Source organism: Macaca nemestrina, chromosome 9 (assembly GCF_043159975.1).
Source record: "Macaca nemestrina isolate mMacNem1 chromosome 9, mMacNem.hap1, whole genome shotgun sequence".
Lineage (NCBI taxonomy): Eukaryota > Metazoa > Chordata > Mammalia > Primates > Cercopithecidae > Macaca > Macaca nemestrina.
Genome location: NC_092133.1, coordinates 88,876,025 through 88,884,971, shown reverse-complemented (window position 1 = coordinate 88,884,971; position 8,947 = coordinate 88,876,025).

The following is an 8,947-nucleotide window of genomic DNA, read 5'->3' as shown; positions in this document are numbered from 1 at the left end:
CGTAACTAAATCAAGTGCCACTGTTATCTGCACCCTGAGCATTATTATCACGCTCCACTTTCATCCTAGGTTCAAACATAGGTTTCCACCCTATATTCACTATGCTTCTGTTTCACTTTAAATTGTCAGTTCATCAGAGGTTATGCTTTTGGTTCTCTGTTATTTTGTTTCTTGTGTTTTGTTTTTTGTTTTTGAAAAAGACCTGGCTCTGTCATTCAGGCTGAAGTGCAGCGACAGGACACACATTACTTTTTTAAACTGCCACCTAAGTAAGCATTCTCTCTTCTCCTCATTGTTTTGAATAAAACTCTACTTTTCCTTCCACTGATTTAATTTCTCATTATACATTTATTTATCTTTGTGAGTTTTTAAGGGCCCGTTTTCCCCACTAGACTAGTTACAGAAAAGCTAACTGCAAAAACATGTCATTTCCCATTGATAATTACCCATGAACTATAATTCCACAGAAATTCCATATGCACAGTCATCTAATTTGACCTTATTTGGCCTTTACAAACTGCCTGTGTTGGATTAAAAATCATCTACAGATAAAAATGTATTGATAAAATAATGGAAGTTGAAGCTGGCTGGTAAAAATGTTTTCCATTGCTCATCAAAACAGAAATGAATGGATTTACCTGTTGACTCTACATTACGTTTCATTGGAATATGCCTACTTTTATGCAGTGCCATGCTGTTTGATTGCTGCAGTTGTGTAATATATTTTGAGACCAGGTAGTGTGATTTGTCCTGCTTTTTTTTTTTTTTTTTTTTTTTTAATGGAGTCTCGGTCTGTCGCCCAGGCTGGAGTGCAGTGGCACGATCTCATCTCACTGCAACCCCCGCCTGCCAGGTTCAAGCGATTCTCTTGCCTCAGCCTCCCAAGTAGCTGAGACTACAGGCATGTGCCACCACACCTGGCTACTTTTTTGTATTTTTAGTAGAGACGGGGTTTCACCATGTTAGCCAGGATGGTCTCGATCTCCTGACCTTGTGGTCTGCCTGCCTCGGCCTCCCAAAGTACTGGGATTACAGGCATGAGCCACTGCACCCAGCCTACTTTATTCTTTCTGTTCAAAATTGCCTTGACTATTCAGGGTCTTCTGTGGATACACATGAAATTTAGAATTGTTTTTTAAATTCTATTTAAAATACATTTGGAATTTTTATAAAAATTGGATTGAATCTATAGACCATTGCTGGTAGCATGGACATTTTCACAATATTAATTCTTCCAATAGATAAACATGCCATATCTTTTGGTTCATTTGTGTCTTATTTAGTTTATCTTATCAATGTTTTATACTTTTGTGTAGAAATATTTCACCCCCTTGGTTAATTGTATTTCTAAATATTCTATTTGATGTTATCGTAAATGAGATTGCTAATCTTAATCCCTTTCTTCACCTATATCCAACTTCAGTAGCTTTAAAGTGTAAGCATAATATGTATGAGAATTTGGCAGATGAGAGGAACTCAAATTTTGTAGTTCTGTAGGATACAGGTTCCCAGTTCAGCACCCTGTGTCACTGCTTGGGTGCATGGGGGACACTAGGTACTGGACTGGGTGGAAATCCTGGGGACTTTAAGGCCTAGTTCATGCAGGCAGAAAATAAAAGTTTCTGATCCTGGGTACTCTCCAAATGGTGGGACATGTGAAGGGAAAAACCACAAACATTAGAAAAAAAAATTCTATTGTGAAAAACCACTCCTTCGTGCTGACCTCTTCTGAATCCTTGTGCCCCATACTCTCCTGCCCAGATGGTGATGCAATTCTCCTTCAGCCCCTGACACAGCAGGTGTTAAACATGTGGTCAACTGGGCACAATGGTTCATACCTATAATCCCAGCAGTTTGGGAGGCCAAAGTGGGAGGATCTCTCAAACCCAGGAATTCAAAGCCAGCCTAGGCAACATGACAAAACCCCATCTCTATAAAAAAAATACAAAAATTAGCCAGGCATAGTGGCACATGCCTGTTGTCCCAGCTCCTTGGAAGGCAGAGATAGGATTGCTTGAGCCCTGGGAGGTTGAGGCTGCAGTGAGCCATGAATGTTCCACTGCACTTCAGTCAAAGTGGCAGAAAGAAATGCTGTCTCAAAAACAAACAAACAAGAATGATATAATGGTCTGTGTTTACATAGAAGGAGTTGAGCAGAGAAAGAATTTGGTTAATACTGTTAAGTTCTTCATGGCTATGATGAATGACAAATTTGTAAAGTGAACATATTAACATTGAGAGTTCTGTAAATATGGGTTATGATGAGCATTATGTGGCAATAAAAGTTGTCATATTCAATGAACTGTAAGCACATGATCAATGAATTTTTAAGCACAACCCCAACAATATTTATTTTATTCTCAAGTCACCCCTGTGAGGTAGGCAGTAATCATGCCAGGTCCTTGTGATTTGACTGATGGTGGAATGAGGCAGAGAGTGTGAGAGTCACCCAGCAGTGGGGAGCAGAGAGGAAATGGGAATGGACTGGAGTTCACTCATCTAACTCGGTCTTCCTCTGCGTGGTGCTCTTATGTCTCTCCATAAAGTTCAACAGGGTGTGGGCTTCATAGCTGGTGACCCAAGGATCCAAGAATTAAGTGAGGACCCAGCCCAATCTCATCTAAAGAAATAACACCTAAGTGTTCAATATATTTACAGAAGATCTATGAGGCTATTAATTAAATGTATACTATGTGCCAAGCACTGTGTTAAGCAGGGGCTTATGAGCTCCAGTTGACTTATTCTTTGGGAAACCTAAATACGGAGGAGATCACTAGCCTCATTTTGCACATGTAGGGACTGCTGCTTAAAGGGAGTAAATGTATATACAGGGTCACTTGGCTGGTAATTGGTGAACTGGGGTCTCTAACACAGGCCACCTGACCCTGTACTTCAAGAAAGCTGGAGAGCCTCTTCCCAGCTGTCTATGAAAAGGCCAGAAGCAGCAGAGAATAGCATTTGAAACTTTGATAAACAGGTGAGCTCTGTTCCTACTGATAGGATACAATTCTGCTTCCTATGCTCCAAAGTCTCATTTTCCTAAAACTGAGGTTTGATGAGTGCTATGGTTTGGATGTTGTTTATCGGAAAAACTCATGTTGAAATTTGATGCCCAATGTGGCAGTGTTGAAAGGGTGAAACTAGTGGAAGATCTTGGATCTTGGAGATAGATCCCTCATAAATAGATTAATGTGCTTATGTCAGGATACAAAAGGCCTTGCACTCATTCATTCTCTCCAGAGTAGATTGTTAAAAAGAGCCTGGCTTTCTCAATTTCTCTCTCTCTTTCACTTCCCTGTCATCATGTGATCGCTTTGCACAGGCCAATCCCCTTCCACTTACTGCTATGAGTGAGAGCAGAATAAAGCCCTCACCAAAAGGATGCCAGCTCCATGTTTCCTTTTGTATGAACTTGTTTTTATTCTATTGGGTGTATATTTAGCAGTGGAATTGCTGTACTATGTGGTAACTCTATGTAAATATTTGGAGCAGCTGTTAAAATGTTTTCTGAAATGGCTACTTCATTTTACCATCACATGAGAACCATATAAGGGTTGTGATTTCTCCACATCCCCCCCCATATACTTCCTATCTACTTAAATACACCCATACTAGTAGGTGTGAGTGACATCTGATTGTGACTTTGATTTTCAATTTCCTAATTAATAACAATGTTGAGCATCTTTTCATGAGCTCATTGGCCACTTGGATCATTTACTCCTATTTACTGACATGTTGTCATCACTAATAATCAAAATGTTGTCTGATAGAGTATTTTTCTAAATTAATTTACTTGTGAGAAATTTACAAGGGTATAAAATAATTTACTCAGTGAATGTAGTTGTCTTGTTTAATTTTAATGTTTTAGATGATTTTTTTGTTTTGCTTTTTGAGACAGAGTCTCCCTCTGTCACCCAGGATGGAGTGCTGTAGGAAGATCACGCCTCACTGCAGCCTCAACCTTCCAGGCTCAAAGGATCCTCTCATCTCAGCTTCCCAATTAACTGGGAGTTGAGGCATGCACCTCCACATCCAACTCTGTACTTTTTGTAGAGATGGGGTTTTGCTATCTTGCCCAGGCTGGTCTTGAATTCCTGGGCTCAAGCAATCTGTCCATCTTGGCCTCCCAAATTGCTGGGATTTCAGATGTGAGCCATCCTGCCTGGCCATGATGACTTGGTTTTCTTATTGGCATATTCTCTACTGGCCAAATAAATTATCTGCAGTCTCAGTCCTTGTGGGGTAAGCAAAAATAATAACATAAAATAAAATCTACATTAATTTTGCATAATTATATACTAATTTTATATCCAAATCCATAACTTATATTGGCCTAGTTTTAAAGTTTTTTAAACAATATATGTAATGGCCATGTAAATCAAAACATGGCTTGTTTAAATTCAAATAGATTTGAAATAACACCAAAATCTTAAAAAATATTTTTAAAAGGGACATTTAAAACAATAAGTAATTTTCGTTATGCTCCCAAATATTTAAAATTTATTGCTTTTTTTACTTTCTAAATATTCTTATTTCAATTTTTGTAGCCTATATGTTAAGAAAATTATTTATATTACCAAAATGTTGTTTATATTAATACATTTTAAAAACTCTATCAATAGTTTTAATACTGTTTATTCTTAATAATATTTACATGTGTCTTTCATATTTTCTGTATCTTTTCAACTGTATTAATGAATCAGAGAATACTCAATAAAAGGTCAAAAGGCAATGTCTCTTGTTTCATTTGTCAAATCAACAATCTGTGAAAATTGGATTACATTAAAAGATAATGTGACTATCTTGAACATCAACTGATTCTCCTCCATGTTCTGATTCATGCTGTCTGACTCCACTTTGTGAAAAAGCAAGCCCAGCAGGGACCAACAGGCAGAAGGCACTGCACACAAGTCCAGCTTGGGAGCAAAATGCATGTAGTTCCTAACATTTCAAGCTGTCTGGAAGAAGTTCTGAGGAAGACCTCCGCACTAGGAGAAGGCTGTGGAAACTGATGAACTCTAGGACTTCTGTAAGGACAAACTGAAAGAACAGCAGAGGACCCAGGCTCTGCTCTACGTTTTTTTTCAGACTAAGGAGTTGTGATTACCGTAAAAGAAAAGCAGAAATCCAAGCTCTGCTGCTCTGGCTCCATATTGGTAGAGGCTGCCGCCATCACCTGGGCTCCAACAGGGAGGTGCTGCTAGGACTGCACACCTCTTGGAGCCAGTGGGAAGCCCGGCCCCTTCTGAGTTGGAGCTGGAGCTCCCCAGTGCCGCTGCAGGTGCCCAAGAAGCTGCTCTGCAAGAACCAGCAGGAACCCCTTCTGGGCGGGGCTGCAGCCACCCAAACTGTAGCAGTGGGTCTGAGCCTCCCAGTGCTCTTGGAAGGGGCTGGAAACAGGCAGGATTTACCCTCCCAGTGCAACTGCAACCACCGGACCACGGCTGCAGACCTGGACCTCCCACTTAACGGGCAGGCAGGAGCAGGGGACAAGACGGAGACCTGCCCTTTCTGAGTTGGTGGAGCAGGAGCTCCTGGATGCAGCTGCTGCTGGTTGCCCTCCCAGGCACAGGGCCCTGGGCATCTCTGCAGCCTGCACCCTCAGTGGCCCCAGAAAGGATCTCCACGCACCCTTCCTCCTGTCCCTGCAGGCTCGGTGGTGTCTGGTCCCACAGCCTGGCCTCCATCTGCTCCTGGTGCCTGCTCCAATCTCAGAGCAGGGATTGGGGGCCAAACCCCAGGAACCTGGAATGGCAGCAGGAGGCTGATTGATTCCTAAGCAGAAGGAGGCAGGTCCCCAGTAAGGCCCCACATCCAGGCCAGGAGGGTCTGAAGGCTGAGGGCTCTGCTTCCAGTTTCACCAAGGGAATGGGAGACTCATGGTGCCTTTTCTGGCCAGCCCATGGCCACCCATGGACCAATCGGTGGGCACTTCCTCCTCTCTAAGGTCCACAAAAGCCCTGGTCTCAGTCAGAACAGGGCAGAAGACTGCCAGGGGAGGAAGCAGACAGAGAGATGAAGGGACTACCAGCTGCAGAGATGAGTACCCTCTCTGCTGATGGCTGGAAATGAGGGAGCAACCAGTTGTCCAGAGAGCCTACCCTTTCTGCTGTGAGCTGCAGAGATGATGTGTCAGCAGAAAGGAACCTCCCTCTTCAGGGCCTCTTCTAGCTGAGAGCTGCAGACACGAGGATGACAAGTAGCAAAGAAAAGGTACCTTCTCCAAGGCCTCCTCTCTGCTAAGAACTGAACACTGGATGGATGACCTGCTTACAGAGAGGAACTGCCTACTGTGGGTCTCCTCTGAGCTGTGGTAACACTAATAAAGCTCATCTTTGTCTTGTTCACCCTTCATTTGTCTACTTCATTCTTCCTGGACAAAGAACTCTGGTGCCATGTTGAGGCAGAAATTTAAAATTAATAGTAAGTACTGCATTTATTCACACCAAGAAAAGTAAAAGCTAAGGTCCAGGATGTGGCAAGGCAAGGGTTAAAAAGAAAAAATTTTCCTTTGCCAAGCAGGCTCACTTCAAGGACAGTTATAAGATAATGCTGTCTGAATAGCCAAGGCCAAAGAAATGGGCTCCAGACACCACCCCCACCTTTCAGAGCAAGGTTGAAGGAAAAAAAAGAGAAAAACAAATTCTTTTACTGTTACTCTTTTCCCAGGCTTCTTAAGCATAATTATGTTTTACAAATGTCTGTATTTAGCCACTTCTTGTTTTTCTTTCAACGTAGCTACAAGGTCACTAGCTATGCAAGGTCACAAGTTATGTTATGCTATAGATTACATGACCTGTCACTGTATGATTAACTGCTTTTGTTTTGCTTCTGTAAGGCCGCCTTTAAAAACCCCACTCTGTCTTTGTTCAATGCTCAGGTTTTTGGATATACGTCTACTGAACTTATATCCAAAAATACCTAAAATGAACAATCCTCCTGTTCTCCATATCGGTCTCTCCAGTCCCCAGTTTCCTGCAACATTTTTGGCGATCACGAAGGGACCGGAGATGGCAGGCTGTCTTCTTTGCCACTGGGGACCGGAGCCCTGGGCCAGGGGAAACCTGTGACCCCAGGTGCCACTGGAAGAACTTCAGCCTGAGGGGAAATCAGCTGTCCCCTGACCTGGCGCCCCTACCCAGCAGCACAAGAGAACCTGAAAGGAGCTACAGGACGATTTCAGAAACAGCATGCTTCAGGAACTGCAGTAAGGTTTTGGGGTCCAAAGCAGGACCCATCCCATGGGGGCAGAAGGAGAGCCTGATCACCTTCTGGGATGTGCCAAATAGTCTGACCCAGAGGGTCTGGGGGCAATGGGAGTGGTTCATCAATTCAGATGAAACTCACACCCCAGCTGACACAGGATGCGAGAGTGGCTCTCTAAGTCGGCTAGGAAACTGGAGGTGGTGAGAGTGTCTCACTACCTCAACTGGGAAACTGGAGGTGGCAAGAGTGGCTCACCACCCCAACTGGTAAACTGAAGGAGGCGAGAGTGGCTTGCCACTCCAATTACAAAACACAGGAGCTGGGAGTGGGGAAGTGTGTGAACGGAGGGGCCTAATTAGGCTCATCAGCCACAAAGTGGGGAGTCACAGATCTCTTAGCATAGACTGTGTGCTCCAAGAAAAATGTGGGGTCAACTAGGACTAGTGGAGATCTATGTGCGGCTAATAGTAGCTGCCCTACAGCTCAGAGTTGTCACAGAAATAAGGAACTCTCCAAAGCCAAGCAGCATCTGAAAACTCCTATAATAAAAGACAGTATAGTTGGCCAAAACAAAGGAAGAGTGAGTGTGCAAGAGTGAATGTGCAGCATCGTAACTGGGGAGAAATGGGAGAAGAGTCGTCAAAACCTACTCCATTGGAATGTATGTCTAAAAACTTTAAGAAATATTTTTCAGGGAATTATAAATTTAAGTTAACCCCCCAGAGGTTAAGAATGCTCTGTGAATTAGAATGACCCTCTTTTGGTGTTGGATGGCTGACTGAAGGAACTGTAGCCTAGGAAACAATTGGCCATGTATTTAAGGGGGTGACAGGGGTTGGAGGACAGCCAGGGTACCCAGACAAATTCCCTTATGTTGACTCATGGTTAAACATAGCACAGACAAGACCAGCCTGAATTCAGTCCTATTTAGCAGCTTTGCCAGCAGACACAGAGTTAAAGGGGAAGTTCTAGAGGGATCAAGAGAAGCAGGTTTGCAGGAACCATCAGAGGGAATAAAAATTCTTCCTCCGTATGTCCCAGCCTACCGTATGTCCCTTTACCGAGTCCAAGAGCTCCAGCTCCCCAGGAAACAGATTCAGGAGCTAACACACCCCAAGTCTCACCCCAAAGGGCAGGATTGGAACCTCTAGAGGCTAAGGAAGGAAGTCAGGATAGTCAAGCAGCCTGTCTCAGACCTGGCTGTGCTCAAGCTATGCAAATACCTCTCAGGGAGACACAAGGACTCATCTATTATGATGTCCAGGGCCACATCCGGGGCATGGGGGAAGCAATGGACTTTCATCTACCAGCCCTTTTCAACTACTGATCTACTAAACTGGAAACACCACACACTTTCCTACATGGAGAAGCACCAAGCTCTTATCATTGTGATGCAATTCATCTTTCTGACACATAGTTCAACCTGGTCAGGTTGCAGGCAGCTTTTCCTAACTTTGTCTGACAGTGAGGAGTGTAAGAGGATGACACAGGCAGCTCTCTGCTGGCTAGAAGCCCATGCATCAGCAGACACTGAACGCTCAGGCATATACTCAAGGCCAGTTCCCAGAAGCAGACCCCAAATGGGACCCGGAGGATGCAACTCAGCTTCAGCATTTGCAGAGGTACCAAAAGACACTTCTGTAGGGACCAAGAGCTGGTGGAAAGAAAGCAGTTAATACAAGGAAAATTTCAGAAGCGCTTCAGGGAGCTGATGAGAGCCTAAGTCAGTCTTATGAGAGAC